At 45.1% G+C, this 14,565-nt stretch overlaps 15 non-coding genes across 15 annotated transcripts; all 15 read left to right on the top strand.

Moving 5' to 3' along the window:
• Positions 1 to 296: 296 nt before the first annotated feature.
• On the top strand, positions 297 to 368 carry TRNAA-UGC (transfer RNA alanine (anticodon UGC)). Its single transcript has one exon. It is a non-coding gene; the product is annotated as a tRNA-Ala (tRNA).
• A 272-nt stretch (positions 369 to 640) lies between these two features.
• TRNAA-UGC (transfer RNA alanine (anticodon UGC)) lies at positions 641 to 712 on the top strand. Its single transcript has one exon. It is a non-coding gene; the product is annotated as a tRNA-Ala (tRNA).
• A 274-nt stretch (positions 713 to 986) lies between these two features.
• Positions 987 to 1,058, top strand: TRNAA-UGC (transfer RNA alanine (anticodon UGC)). Its single transcript has one exon. It is a non-coding gene; the product is annotated as a tRNA-Ala (tRNA).
• Positions 1,059 to 1,331: 273 nt separating this feature from the next.
• On the top strand, positions 1,332 to 1,403 carry TRNAA-UGC (transfer RNA alanine (anticodon UGC)). The gene has a single exon. It is a non-coding gene; the product is annotated as a tRNA-Ala (tRNA).
• Positions 1,404 to 1,677: 274 nt separating this feature from the next.
• On the top strand, positions 1,678 to 1,749 carry TRNAA-UGC (transfer RNA alanine (anticodon UGC)). Its single transcript has one exon. It is a non-coding gene; the product is annotated as a tRNA-Ala (tRNA).
• Positions 1,750 to 2,022: 273 nt separating this feature from the next.
• Positions 2,023 to 2,094, top strand: TRNAA-UGC (transfer RNA alanine (anticodon UGC)). Its single transcript has one exon. It is a non-coding gene; the product is annotated as a tRNA-Ala (tRNA).
• A 273-nt stretch (positions 2,095 to 2,367) lies between these two features.
• Positions 2,368 to 2,440, top strand: TRNAA-UGC (transfer RNA alanine (anticodon UGC)). Its single transcript has one exon. It is a non-coding gene; the product is annotated as a tRNA-Ala (tRNA).
• Positions 2,441 to 2,713: 273 nt separating this feature from the next.
• On the top strand, positions 2,714 to 2,786 carry TRNAA-UGC (transfer RNA alanine (anticodon UGC)). The gene has a single exon. It is a non-coding gene; the product is annotated as a tRNA-Ala (tRNA).
• A 2,002-nt stretch (positions 2,787 to 4,788) lies between these two features.
• Positions 4,789 to 4,860, top strand: TRNAA-UGC (transfer RNA alanine (anticodon UGC)). Its single transcript has one exon. It is a non-coding gene; the product is annotated as a tRNA-Ala (tRNA).
• Positions 4,861 to 5,826: 966 nt separating this feature from the next.
• Positions 5,827 to 5,898, top strand: TRNAA-UGC (transfer RNA alanine (anticodon UGC)). Its single transcript has one exon. It is a non-coding gene; the product is annotated as a tRNA-Ala (tRNA).
• Positions 5,899 to 6,172: 274 nt separating this feature from the next.
• On the top strand, positions 6,173 to 6,244 carry TRNAA-UGC (transfer RNA alanine (anticodon UGC)). The gene has a single exon. It is a non-coding gene; the product is annotated as a tRNA-Ala (tRNA).
• A 277-nt stretch (positions 6,245 to 6,521) lies between these two features.
• TRNAA-UGC (transfer RNA alanine (anticodon UGC)) lies at positions 6,522 to 6,589 on the top strand. Its single transcript has one exon. It is a non-coding gene; the product is annotated as a tRNA-Ala (tRNA).
• A 273-nt stretch (positions 6,590 to 6,862) lies between these two features.
• TRNAA-UGC (transfer RNA alanine (anticodon UGC)) lies at positions 6,863 to 6,934 on the top strand. The gene has a single exon. It is a non-coding gene; the product is annotated as a tRNA-Ala (tRNA).
• Positions 6,935 to 13,394: 6,460 nt separating this feature from the next.
• TRNAA-UGC (transfer RNA alanine (anticodon UGC)) lies at positions 13,395 to 13,466 on the top strand. The gene has a single exon. It is a non-coding gene; the product is annotated as a tRNA-Ala (tRNA).
• A 967-nt stretch (positions 13,467 to 14,433) lies between these two features.
• TRNAA-UGC (transfer RNA alanine (anticodon UGC)) lies at positions 14,434 to 14,505 on the top strand. Its single transcript has one exon. It is a non-coding gene; the product is annotated as a tRNA-Ala (tRNA).
• The last annotated feature ends 60 nt before the right edge of the window (positions 14,506 to 14,565 follow it).

Genomic DNA, 14,565 nt, shown 5'->3' on the forward strand with positions numbered 1-14,565 from the left:
GGGTTCAATTCCGGCACCTCCAAAGCGCTCTCGTCTTTAGCGGTATATTTTTTATTGCCTGCTGTAATACTACGGCACCACGAGTTACCGGTGCGCATATCATGAAATACATTTCATCGAACAGCGCTGCCATTTTCTTTGACTATAGAGATAAGCGGCTTTCCTCAATGATGAAAAAAACTGTATCAGGCAGCAATGACGAGACGATTTTGTTTATTTCAACTAATTTATTATTTTATTGTTCGAACAAGCTGATGAGCACCAAGAAACTTGTTAATGAGTGTTCCAGATGTAACGGGGGTGTAGCTCAGTAGTATAGCGCTCGCTTTGCATGTGAGAAGTCCCGGGTTCAATCCCCGGCACCTCCAAAGCGCTCTCGACTTTAGCGGTATATTTTTTATTGCCTGCTGTAATACTACGGCACCACGAGTTATCGGTGCGCATATCATGAAATACATTTCATCGAACAGCGCTGCCATTTTCTTTGACTATAGAGATGCGGCTTTCCTCATTGATGAAAAAAACATTATCCGGCAGCAATGACGAGACGATTTTGTTTATTTCGACTATATTATTATTTTATTGTTTGAACAAGCTGATGAGCACCAAGAAACTCGTTAATGAGTGTTCCAGATATAACGGGGGTGTAGCTCAGTGGTAGAGCGCTCGCTTTGCATGTGAGAAGTCCCGGGTTCAATCCCCGGCACCTCCAAAGCGCTCTCGACTTTAGCGGTATCTTTCTTATTGCCTGTTGTAATACTACGGCACCACGAGTTACCGGTGCGCATTACATGAAATACAATTCGTCGAACAGCGCTTCCATTTTCTTTGACTAGGGAGATAAGCGGCTTTCCTCAATGATGAAAAAAACTGTATCAGGCAGCAATGACGAGACGATTTTGTTTATTTAAACTAATTGAATATTTTATTGATTGAACAAGCTGATGAGCACCAAGAAACTTGTTAATGAGTGCTCCAGATGTAACGGGGGTGTAGCTCAGTGGTAGAGCGCTCGCTTTGCATGTGAGAAGTCCCGGGTTCAATCCCCCGCACCTCCAAGCGCTCTCGTCTTTAGCGGAATATTTTTTATTGCCTGCTGTAATACTACGGCACCACGAGTTACCGGTGCGCGTATCATGAAATACATTTCACCGAACAGCGCTGCCATTTTCTTTGACTATAGAGATAAGCGGCTTTTCTCAATGATGAAAAAAACTGTATCAGGCAGCATTGACGAGACGACTTTGTTTATTTCAACTAATTGATTATTTTATTGTTTGAACAAGCTGATGAGCACCTAGAAACTCGTTAATGAGAGTTCCAGATGTAATGGGGGTGTAGCTCAGTGGTAGAGCGCTCGCTTTGCATGTGAGAAGAACCGGGTTCAATCCCCGGCACCTCCAAAGCGCTCTCGACTTTAGCGGTATATTTTTTATTGCCTGCTGTAATACTACGGCACCACGAGTTACCGGTGCGCATATCATGAAATACATTTCATCGAACAGCGCTGCCATTTTCTTTGACTATAGAGATAAGCGGCTTTCCTCAATGATGAAAAAAAGTGTATCAGGCAGCAATGACGAGACGATTTTGTTTATTTCAACTAATTGATTATTTTATTGTTTGAACAAGCTGATGAGCACCAAGAAACTCGTTAATGAGTGCTCCAAGTGTAACGGGGGTGTAGCTCAGTGGTAGAGAGCTCGCTTTGCATGCGAGAAGTCCCGGGTTTAATCCCCGGCACCTCCAAAGCGCTCTCCACTTTAGCGGTATCTTTTTTTAATGCCTGTTGTAATACTACGGCACCGCGAGTTACCAGTGCGCATATCATGAAATACATTTCATCGAACAGCACTGCCATTTCCTTTGACTATAGAAACATGCGGCTTTCCTCAATGATGAAAAAATGTATCAGGCAGAAATGACGAGATGATTTTGTTTTTTTCAACTAATTGATTATTTTATTGTTTAAACAAGCTGATGAGCACCAAGAAACTCGTTAATGAGTGCTCCAAATGTAACGGGGGTGTAGCTCAGTGGTAGAGCGCTCGCTTTGCATGTAAGAAGTCCCGCGTTCAATCCCCGGCACCTCCAAAGCGCTCTCGACTTTAGCGGTATCTTTTTTTATTTCCTGTTGTAATACTACGGCACCCCGAGTTACCGGTGCACATATCATGAAATACATTTCATTGAACAGCGCTGCCATTATCTTTGACTATAGAAATATGCGGCTTTTCTCAATGATAAAAAAACTGTATCAGGCAGCAATGACGAGATGATTTTGTTTATTTCAACTATTGATTTATTTTATTGTTAAAACAAGCTGATGAGCACCAAGAAACTCGTTAATGAGTGCTCCAGATGTAACGGGGGTGTAGCTCAGTGGTAGAGCGCTCGCTTTGCATGTGAGTAGTCCCGGGTTCAGACCCCGGCACCTCGAAAGCGCTCTCAACTTTAGCGGTATCTTTTTTTATTGCCTGTTGTAATAGTATGGCACCACGAGTTACCGGTGCGCATATCATGAAATACATTTCATTGAACAGCGCTGCCATTATCTTTGACTATAGAAATATGCGGCTTTTCTCAATGATGAAAAAACTGTATCAGGCAGCAATGACGAGATGATTTTGTTTATTTCAACTATTGATTTATTTTATTGTTAAAACAAGCTGATGAGCACCAAGAAACTCGTTAATGAGTGCTCCAGATGTAGCGGGGGTGTAGCTCAGTGGTAGAGCGCTCGCTTTGCATGTGAGTAGTCCCGGGTTCAGACCCCGGCACCTCGAAAGCGCTCTCGACTTTAGCGGTATCTTTTTTTATTGCCTGTTGTAATACTATGGCACCACGAGTTACCGGTGCGCATATCATTAAATACATTTCATTGAACAGCGCTGCCATTATCTTTGACTATAGAAATATGCGGCTTTCCTCAATGATGAAAAAACTGTATCAGGCAGAAATGACGAGATGATTTTGTTTACTTCAACTAATTGATTATTTTATTGTTTGAACAAGCTTATGAGCACCAAGAAACTCGTTAATGAGTGCTCCAGACGTAACAAGTGTGTAGCTCAGTGGTAGAGCGCTCGCTTTGCATGTGAGTAGTCCCGGGTTCAGACCCCGGCACCTCGAAAGCGCTCTCGACTTTAGCGGTATCTTTTTTTATTGCCTGTTGTAATACTATGGCACCACGAGTTACCGGTGCGCATATCATTAAATACATTTCATTGAACAGCGCTGCCATTTTCTTTCACTATAGAGATAAGCGGCTTTCCTCAATGATGAAAAGACTGTATCAGGCAGCAATGACGAGATGATTTTGTTTATTTCAACTAGTTGATTATTTTATTGTTAGAACAAGCTGATGAGCACCAAGAAACTTGTTAATGAGTGCTCCAAGTGTAACGGGGGTTTAGCTCAGTGGTAGAGCGTCCGCTCTGCATGTGAGTAGTCCCGGGTTCAGACCCCGGCACCTCGAAAGCGCTCTCGACTTTAGCGGTATCTTTTTTTATTGCCTGTTGTAATACTACGGCACCACGAGTTACCGGTGCGCATATCTCGAAATACATTTCATCGAACAGCGCTGCCAGTATCTTTGACTATAGAAATATGTGGCTTACCTCAATGATGAAAAAACTGTATCAGGCAGAAATGACGAGATGATTTTGTTTACTTCAACTAATTGATTATTTTATTGTTGGAACAAGCTTATGAGCACCAAGAAACTCGTTAATGAGTGCTCCAGACGTAACAAGTGTGTAGCTCAGTGGTAGAGCGCTCGCTCTGCATGTGAGTAGTCCCGGGTTCAGACCCCGGCCCCTCGAAAGCGCTCTCGACTTTAGCGGTATCTTTTTTAATTGCCTGTTGTAATACTACGGCACCACGAGTTACCGGTGCGCAAATCATGAAATACATTTCATCGAACAGCGCGGCCATTTTCTTTGACTATAGAAATATGCGGCTTTCCTCAATGATGAAAAAACTGTATCAGGCAGCAATGACGAGGTGATTTTGTTTAATTCTACTAATTGATTATTATATTGCTTGAACAAGCTGATGAGCACCAAGAAACTCGTTAATGAGTGCTCCAGACGTAACAAGTGTGTAGCTCAGTGGTAGAGCGCTCGCTCTGCATGTGAGTAGTCCCGGGTTCAGACCCTGGCACCTCGAAAGCGCTCTCGACTTTAGCGGTATCTTTTTTAATTGCCTGTTGTAATACTACGGCACCACGAGTTACCGGTGCGCAAATCATGAAATACATTTAATCGAACAGCGCGGCCATTTTCTTTGACTATAGAAATATGCGGCTTTCCTCACTGATGAAAAAGCTGTATCAGGCAGCAATGACGAGATGATTTTGTTTATTTCAACTAATTGATTATTATATTATTTGAACAAGCTGATGAGCACCAAGAAAATCGTTGATGAGCGCTCCAGACGTAACAAGTGTGTAGCTCAGTGTTAGAGTGCTCGCTTTGCATGTGAGAAGTCCCGGGTTCAATCCCCGGCACCTCCAAAGCGCTCTCGACTTTAACGGTGTCTTTTTTATTGCCTGTTGTAATACTACGGCACCAGGAATACCGGTGTGCATATCATGGAATACATTTCATCGAACAGCGCTGCCATTTTCTTTGACTATAGAAATATGCGGCTTTCCTCAATGATGAAAAGACTGTATCAGGCAGCAATGACGAGATTATTTTGTTTATTTTACTTAATTGATTATTTTATTGTTAGAACAAGCTGATGAGCACCACGAAATTCGTTAATGAGTGCTCCAAATGTAGCGGGAGTGTAGCTCAGTGGTAGAGCGCTCGCTTTGCATGTGAGAAGTCCGGGGTTCAATCCCCGGCACCTCCAAAGCGCTCTCGACTTTAGCGGTATCTTTTTTTATTGCCTGTGTTAATACTACAGCACCACGAGTTACCGGTGCGCATATCATGAAATACATTTCATCGAACAGCGCTGCCATTTTCTTTGACTATAGAGATAAGCGGCCTACCTCAATGATGAAAAGACTGTATCAGGCAGCAGTGACGAGATGATTTTGTTTATTTCAACTAATTGATTATTTTATTGTTAGAACAAGCTGATGAGCACCAAGAAACTCGTTAATGAGTGCTCCAAATGTAACGGGGGTGTAGCTCAGTGGTAGAGCGCTCACACTGCATGTGAGCAGTCCCGGGTTCAGACCCCGGCACCTCGAAAGCACTCTCGACTTTAGCGGTATCTTTTTTTATTGCCTGTTGTAATACTACGGCACCACGAGTTACCGGTGCGCATATCATGAAATACATCTCATCGAACAGCGCTGCCATTATCTTTGACTTTAGAAATATGCGGCTTTCCTCAATGATGAAAAAACTGTATCAGGCAGAAATGACGAGATGATTTTGTTTATTTACACTAATTGATTATTTTATTGTTTCAACAAGCTTATGAGCACCAAGAAACTCGTTAATGAGTGCTGCAGACGTAACAAGTGTGTAGCTCAGTGGTACAGCGCTCGCTTTGCATGTGAGAAGTCCCGGGTTCAATCCCCGGCACCTCCAAAGCGCTCTCGACTTTAGCGGTATCTTTTTTTATTGCCTGTTGTAATACTACGGCACCACGAGTTACCGGTGCGCATATCATGGAATACATTTCATCGAACAGCGCTGCCATTTTCTTTGACTATAGAAATATGCGGGTTTCCTCAATGATGGAAAAACTGTATCAGGCAGCAAAGACGAGATGATTTTGTTTATTTCAACTAATTGATTATTTTATTGTTAGAACAAGCTAATGAGCACCACGAAATTCGTTAATGAGTGCTCCAAATGTAACGGGGGTGTAGCTCAGTGGTAGAGCGCTCGCTTTGCATGTGAGAAGTCCCGGGTTCAATCCCCGGCACCTCTAAAGCGCTCTCGACTTTGGTGGTATCTTTTTTCATTGCCTGTGTTAATACTACAGCACCTCGAGTTACCGGTGCGCATATCATGAAATACATTTAATCGAACAGCGCTGCCATTTTCTTTGACTATAGAGATAAGCGGCTTTCCCCAATGATGAAAAGACTGTATCAGGCAGCAATGACGAGATGATTTTGTTTATTTCAACTATTGAATTATTTTATTGTTAGAACAAGCTAATGAGCACCAAGAAACTCGGTAATGAGTGCTCCAGATGTAACGGGGGTGTTGCTCAGTGGTAGAGCGCTCGCTTTGCATGTGAGAGGTCCCGGGTTCAATCCCCAGCACCTCCGAAGCGCTCTCGACTTTAGCGGTATCTTTTTTATTGCCTGTTGTAATACTACGGCACCACGAGTTACCGGTGCGCATATCATGAAATACATTTCATCGAACAGCGCTTCCATTTTCTTTGACTATAGAGATAAGCGGCTTTCCTCAATGATGAAAAGACTGTATCAGGCAGCAATGACGAAATGATTTTGTTTATTTCAACTAATTGATTATTTTATTGTTTGAACAAGCTGATGAGCACCAAGAAACTCGTTAATGAGCGCTCCAGACGTAACAAGTGTGTAGCTCAGTGGTAGAGCGCTCGCTTTGCATGTGAGAAGTCCCGGGTTCAATCCCCGGCATCTCCAAATCGCTCTCGACTTTAGCGGTATCTTTTTTTATTGCCTGTTGTAATAGTACGGCACAACGAGTTACCGGTGCACATATCATGGAATACATTTCATCGAACAGCACTGCCATTATCTTTGACTATAGAAATATGTGGCTTTCCTCAATGATGAAAAAACTGTATAGGCAGAAATGACGAGATGATTTTGTTTACTTCAACTAATTGATTATTTTATTGTTTGAACAAGCTTATGAGCACCAAGAAACTCGTTAATGAGTGCTCCAGATGTAACGGGAGTGTAGCTCAGTGGTAGAGCGCTCGCTTTGCTTGTGAGAGGTCCCGGGTTCAATCCCCAGCACCTCCAAAGCGCTCTCGACTTTAGCGGTATCTTTTTTATTGCCTGTTATAATACTACGGCACCACGAGTTTCCGGTGCGCATATCATTTAAATACATTTCATCGAACAGCGCTGCCATTTTCTTTCACTATAGAGATAAGCGGCTTTCCTCAATGATGAAAAGACTGTATCAGGCAGCAATGACGAGATGATTTTGTTTATTTCAACTAGTTGATTATTTTATTGTTAGAACAAGCTGATGAGCACCAAGAAACTTGTTAATGAGTGCTCCAAGTGTAACGGGGGTTTAGCTCGGCGGCCAATCTTAGCCGCGGAAACAGGAACGGAGATAGCGAATACCAGTTTATTTTGCCGCAAATGCCAAAAGGACGACTTGTTATCAACACCGTGTTTTTACACGGTGATGTACGAGCGAGGCCATACAAGGTCGAAGATTTCAGGGACGCATTGACGCCAACGGGCCTGCTGCCGGATGTGGTAAGCCTCGGTGCATACCAGGTTAACCACTTGTGGGCGGTGACATTCAATGATGCCGCTCCCACAAAACGCCTGCTCGCCTTGAAGGAGCTGCAGGTGAAGGGGCGGCGCTGCGTCGTCGTCGACCCACAGGACCAGCAGGTGCGGCTACGAATTCACTGGCTGCTTCACGGGGTGAGCGACGAAGAAGTACGGACGGCGCTGTCGGTTTTCGGCAAGGTCGTGGAGGTGAGCCGTGAGCGGTGGCGTGTCCCGGGCATGGCCGACAAGTGTTCGACCACGAGGGCAGCTCTCCTGAAGCTGAAAAGCGGCGTCAGGGTCGAAGACCTTCCGCACCAGATCAGGATCGATGGAGAGCTGGCCTTGCTGGTTGTGCCTGGTCGGCCGATGCAATGCTTGCGCTGCCAAGGCAAAGGGCACGTCCGCCGAGAGTGCAAGGTTCCCCGTTGCTCGCGGTGCAAACGCTTCGGACACGTCGAGGCGGATTGCGTTCGAACGTACGCCAGTGCAATGGGGCCAGCGAAGAACGAGGCGATGGCTGATCACGTCATGGACGCGGCCGAGGCAGAGGACGCCGCCAAAGGGGTCGGAAGCCCAGTGGTCCCTGTGACTACTGGAGGGGCGGCGCAGGCAGACACACCCAAGTTTCCGGAGACTCGCCAGCTTTCGACTACACCGGCCAGCGCCCCGTCAGCGGCCGAGCCTGAGCGGGTCGAGACGGACGTGGTTCCAGTGGGGACAGCTGATACAACGGAGGGTCAGGGAGAGACGGCGGCGGACAGCGACGACGAGATGTGCGTGACCAGCGCCACGCTAAAGCGTCCACTCGACGACTCGGTAGAGCAGGACGGGGCGTCGTCCACCAGCAGCCAGGAGCCGCCTGCGAAGGCGCCGCAAGGGAGGCGGCGTAGTCTCAAACCTAAGCCGAAAGTCCCTACCGACCGGAGACTGGAGGACAAGGCAAAAGAAAACAGCGCTGGGAAGCAGGATGGTCCTGGAGGCGGCTAGCCGAGGGCTGGTCGTGAAGGGTAAGCGCCATGCTCCGGGCCTACTCCTTTAGCGAACAAGTCACTATGGAATTAACTCCGCCATTCAGTATAGCTACGCTTAACGTCAGAGGGTTGGCGGCTAGGCGTAGGCAAAGTCAGCTCTATCGGTTGCTCACAGACCAAGACATAGACGTCCTAGCCGTCCAGGAAACTAAGGTAGACGGAGAGGAGGAGACCGGGAGCATGGTGCGCCGTTTCACTGACCGATATTACGCGGTCGTAAGCCACTCGATAGGAACGTCCGCGGGTTGTGTTCTTTTTGTAAAAAAATTGCAAAGCCTTCTTGTGCAAAGTGTTTTTTCATGTCAGTCGGGCAGAATTGTTTATTGTGACTTTGTTTATGGTGCCACTGAATTCAGAGTTATATGCGTATACGCACCGAATAGTGTAGAAGAGCGTGCTCAGTTTTTTTCTAACCTGTTTCAGTGGACAAAGTGTAATAAGAGGGTGGTTTTGTTAGGTGATTTTAACTGTGTTTTAAGGGCTCGCGATAGAGTCAATAGCACTGGCGTTCGTGACAAAAGCAGTGACGTGCTAGGCAAATTAATAACCGAAAATGACTTGGAAGACGTGTATGAATGTGTGGCAGCAAATCGCGAAGTGATCTACACGCGATTTCATGGCAATAGCCATGCACGTTTAGACCGCATATACCTATCCCTAGATGTATTGCCTATGTGTCACGATTTTTCGGTTGAGCCAGTGTCGTTTTCAGATCACTGTTTGGTTGTGTGTCGCATAGGCATGAAGAAACAGCGTAAGGTTTTCAACTGGGATTTATGGAAACTGAACGCATTGTTACTAAAAGATGAACCATTTTTAGAAGCAGTGCACGAGACCATTAATGAAGTGCTTATGGAAAAAACGGAAACAGTAGCAGAGAAATGGGAGTGTTTAAAGCAGAAGGTGAAAATGAAAGCGCTTGACAGATCGAGCACGCTAAAATTCGAAGCGCAAATAAAAGAAAGAAGTCTTAAGAAAACACTGCAGCAGCTGATAGCCCTAGAAAGTCGGGAGCCTGGGACTTGCAAAGACGAGGTGCGCAGTGTCAAGGAAAAATTAGAACTGCATGACAGAGAGCGTTATCGAGGCGCCTGGGTACGCGCGCGCGCAAATGATCTTGCCGCGGGTGAGACGCCCACAAAAAGGGCGCTTGGTCTCGAAAAAGCGCAAGGACGCCGAAACCACATCGATAAGGTCTATTGCAACGGGACTCTCGCGAGCGACAAGGAAAGCATCGAACGGGCCTTTGTTGCGTATTATCAGTCACTTTTTGCAATTCGAAAAGCGAATGTACATGGTTTTAAAGAAGAGTTTCTCAAGCGCTTGCCGCGGCTTAGTGACGACACAAAAAAGCTTTTAGAAGGCAGAATAACGGAAGGTGAAGTGGAACGCGCGATTGGTCATCTGAACCCCGGAAAGTCACCGGGACCCGATGGCCTAACCGCAGCATGGTATAAGACGTTTAGAATAGAACTGTCCCCGGGGTTAGCTGAGCTGTTCAATGAGGCGTACGAACGGAAAACTCTGCCGCCCTCCTTCAGCAAAGCGCATACGATATTAATTCCTAAAACGGACGAAGGGGAAAAACTTAAACTGGTGACATCGTATAGGCCCATATCGCTGACCAATGTCGACTACAAGATTTTTATGAAGGTTCTGGCAGCGCGACTTCAAGGTGTCATTAAAGAAATTGTTGGAGAGCACCAAACTTGTGGAATCAAAGGCAGAACCATTAGCTCAAACATTCACAAGATGCGGTGTGTGCTAGAGTGTTGTGACGAAGATTCACTTGGCGTTGCTGTGCTCCAGATAGACCTGGAGAAAGCTTTTGATTGTGTTGCGCATGATATTTTGTTTGTCATCTTAGATCATATTAATGTCGGTTCCATCATCAAGGAGGGAGTGGCCTTGGCGTACCAGAACTGCACAACACGTTTAATTGTTAACAAGTCTTTGGGGGCCCCCATTCACGTAATGCGTTCTGTGCGTCAGGGCTGCCCCCTCAGTCCACTTTTGTTTTGTATTTACATCGAAGCGATGTGCTTAGCGATAAATGAAAATGAAAAAATTCGTGGCTTCAGCTTGGCGGCAGTGGAAGTTAAGCTGCTGGCATATGCAGACGACATTGCGGTGTGTTGTACGAACAAAGAAAGTGTAGAGGAAACGATAAGTGTTGTGAAACATTTTTGTAGCGTCACAGGAAGCCGCGTAAACTGGGCGAAATCTCTTGGGCTTTGGCACGGAAGGTGGCCTTCAAAGCCGGACCTTTTTGCGAATGTGCACTGGACGGAAACACCGACAAGGTACCTCGGTGTTCCCCTGGAATGTTATAACGGCAGCGAGGAGTATTGGTCGCGTCAAACAAAAGAGACGAAGGAAAAAGCAGACAGGTGGAAAGGCATGAACCTGTCTGTTTTCGCTAGGGCTACTGTGTGCAACATGTTTTTTATCGCTAAACTGTGGTATGTGATGCAGGTGTTACATTGTTCAAGGATCAACGTGCAAAGGCTGCACAGAGTGTTCGCAGTTTTTATATGGGGCTCGAAATGGGAAAGGTGCAGACGGACCAACTTGTTCAGGCGCGTGAAGGACGGAGGTCTTGGTTTGGCGCACCTATTTGTGAGACAAGTAGTAAATAGATTTTTGTTTTTCCGTGACGTCAGGGATCCGTTTTTACGTACGGTATGCCAGCTCAGGTTAGGCAGTGCCTTACCAGATTTTGTTGTTACTACGGATAGCCGGCCCGTGACGTTGCGTGGGTATCTCAAGGAAGTGGTAGACAGTGTACGTTTTTTATCTGTACGCTTTTCGATAGATTATCTAGCAAGTGTTAGAAGAAAAGAATTGTACAGAGATGTATGTGCTATGGTTTTGCCAGTACCATTGTACAGGGCCATATACAGTGGAAGACCGGGACAAAACGTACTGAAGCGGGTGAGAAACATGCAGGTACCTACAGGGGTGAAAACTTTTTTCTTCAAGTTACACACAGGAACACTATCAGTAAAGACTTTCACAGAGGAACGGGGTTTTTTTACACTATGGGGGTCACACTGCTTGATATGTAAGAAACCAGAAACAATAGACCATGTTTTTTTGCATTGTTGGGAAGGGGTACATTTTTGGGACATATTACAGAGGACAATAAAGAAGGATTTTCCACTAGACCCACACGGAATAAGGTACCTCGCAGTAACAAATGATGATGGGGTCCCATTCGATGTAGTGATGTTGACCGGTCTCCACTGTATATGGCGTGCACGAATGGCCGGATACCATTTCGACCCGGACGCAAAACCAGCAGTAATTTATTTCAGGCAAAGCATGTCTGCATTCATTGAGTGTAGCAAAATAGAGGATATCGAGTCAGAATGGTTGTCAAGGGTTGAACCCCTGGCAAACCTTAAGTATTTTTAAGAGGACAACATCAGTACAAATGGGACTGATGGCAATGCTTGTTTTTTTTTTTTTTCTTTGTATTGTAATATATGTGTGTGCAATGATTGCCCTGTACAATGTCCATGCCAGGCAATAAATAAAAAAAAAAAAAAAAACGGGGGTTTAGCTCAGTGGTAGAGCGTCCGCTCTGCATGTGAGTAGTCCCGGGTTCAGACCCCGGCACCTCGAAAGCGCTCTCGACTTTAGCGGTATCTTTTTTTATTGCCTGTTGTAATACTACGGCACCACGAGTTACCGGTGCGCATATCTCGAAATACATTTCATCGAACAGCGCTGCCAGTATCTTTGACTATAGAAATATGTGGCTTACCTCAATGATGAAAAAACTGTATCAGGCAGAAATGACGAGATGATTTTGTTTACTTCAACTAATTGATTATTTTATTGTTTGAACAAGCTTATGAGCACCAAGAAACTCGTTAATGAGTGCTCCAGACGTAACAAGTGTGTAGCTCAGTGGTAGAGCGCTCGCTCTGCATGTGAGTAGTCCCGGGTTCAGACCCCGGCACCTCGAAAGCGCTCTCGACATTAGCGGTATCTTTTTTAATTGCCTGTTGTAATACTACGGCAGCACGAGTTACCGCTGCGCAAATCATGAAATACATTTCATCGAACAGCGCGGCCATTTTCTTTGACTATAGAAATATGCGGCTTTCCTCAATGATGAAAAAACTGTATCAGGCAGCAATGACGAGATGATTTTGTTTATTTCAACTAATTGATTATTATATTGTTTGAACAAGCTGATGAGCACCAAGAAACTCGTTAATGAGCGCTCCAGACGTAACAAGTGTGTAGCTCAGTGGTAGAGCGCTCGCTCTGCATGTGAGTAGTCCCGGGTTCAGACCCCGGCCCCTCGAAAGCGCTCTCGACTTTAGCGGTATCTTTTTTAATTGCCTGTTGTAATACTACGGCACCACGAGTTACCGGTGCGCAAATCATGAAATACATTTCATCGAACAGCGCGGCCATTTTCTTTGACTATAGAAATATGCGGCTTTCCTCAATGATGAAAAAGCTGTATCAGGCAGCAATGACGAGATGATTTTGTTTATTTCAACTAATTGATTATTATATTATTTGAACAAGCTGATGAGCACCAAGAAAATCGTTGATGAGCGCTCCAGACGTAACAAGTGTGTAGCTCAGTGTTAGAGTGCTCGCTTTGCATGTGAGAAGTCCCGGGTTCAATCCCCGGCACCTCCAAAGCGCTCTCGACTTTAACGGTGTCTTTTTTATTGCCTGTTGTAATACTACGGCACCAGGAATACCGGTGTGCATATCATGGAATACATTTCATCGAACAGGGCTGCCATTTTCTTTGACTATAGAAATATGCGGCTTTCCTCAATGATGAAAAGACTGTATCAGGCAGCAATGACGAGATTATTTTGTTTATTTTACTTAATTGATTATTTTATTGTTAGAACAAGCTGATGAGCACCACGAAATTCGTTAATGAGTGCTCCAAATGTAGCGGGAGTGTAGCTCAGTGGTAGAGCGCTCGCTTTGCATGTGAGAAGTCCGGGGTTCAATCCCCGGCACCTCCAAAGCGCTCTCGACTTTAGCGGTATCTTTTTTTTATTGCCTGTGTTAATACTACAGCACCACGAGTTACCGGTGCGCATATCATGAAATACATTTCATCGAACAGCGCTGCCATTTTCTTTGACTATAGAGATAAGCGGCCTACCTCAATGATGAAAAGACTGTATCAGGCAGCAGTGACGAGATGATTTTGTTTATTTCAACTAATTGATTATTTTATTGTTAGAACAAGCTGATGAGCACCAAGAAACTCGTTAATGAGTGCTCCAAATGTAACGGGGGTGTAGCTCAGTGGTAGAGCGCTCACACTGCATGTGAGCAGTCCCGGGTTCAGACCCCGGCACCTCGAAAGCACTCTCGACTTTAGCGGTATCTTTTTTTATTGCCTGTTGTAATACTACGGCACCACGAGTTACCGGTGCGCATATCATGAAATACATCTCATCGAACAGCGCTGCCATTATCTTTGACTTTAGAAATATGCGGCATTCCTCAATGATGAAAAAACTGTATCAGGCAGAAATGACGAGATGATTTTGTTTATTTACACTAATTGATTATTTTATTGTTTCAACAAGCTTATGAGCACCAAGAAACTCGTTAATGAGTGCTGCAGACGTAACAAGTGTGTAGCTCAGTGGTACAGCGCTCGCTTTGCATGTGAGAAGTCCCGGGTTCAATCCCCGGCACCTCCAAAGCGCTCTCGACTTTAGCGGTATCTTTTTTTATTGCCTGTTGTAATACTACGGCACCACGAGTTACCGGTGCGCATATCATGGAATACATTTCATCGAACAGCGCTGCCATTTTCTTTGACTATAGAAATATGCGGGTTTCCTCAATGATGGAAAAACTGTATCAGGCAGCAAAGACGAGATGATTTTGTTTATTTCAACTAATTGATTATTTTATTGTTAGAACAAGCTAATGAGCACCACGAAATTCGTTAATGAGTGCTCCAAATGTAACGGGGGTGTAGCTCAGTGGTAGAGCGCTCGCTTTGCATGTGAGAAGTCCCGGGTTCAATCCCCGGCACCTCTAAAGCGCTCTCGACTTTGGTGGTATCTTTTTTCATTGCCTGTGTTAATACTACAGCACCTC

This window comes from Rhipicephalus microplus, chromosome 3 (assembly GCF_043290135.1).
Source record: "Rhipicephalus microplus isolate Deutch F79 chromosome 3, USDA_Rmic, whole genome shotgun sequence".
Lineage (NCBI taxonomy): Eukaryota > Metazoa > Arthropoda > Arachnida > Ixodida > Ixodidae > Rhipicephalus > Rhipicephalus microplus.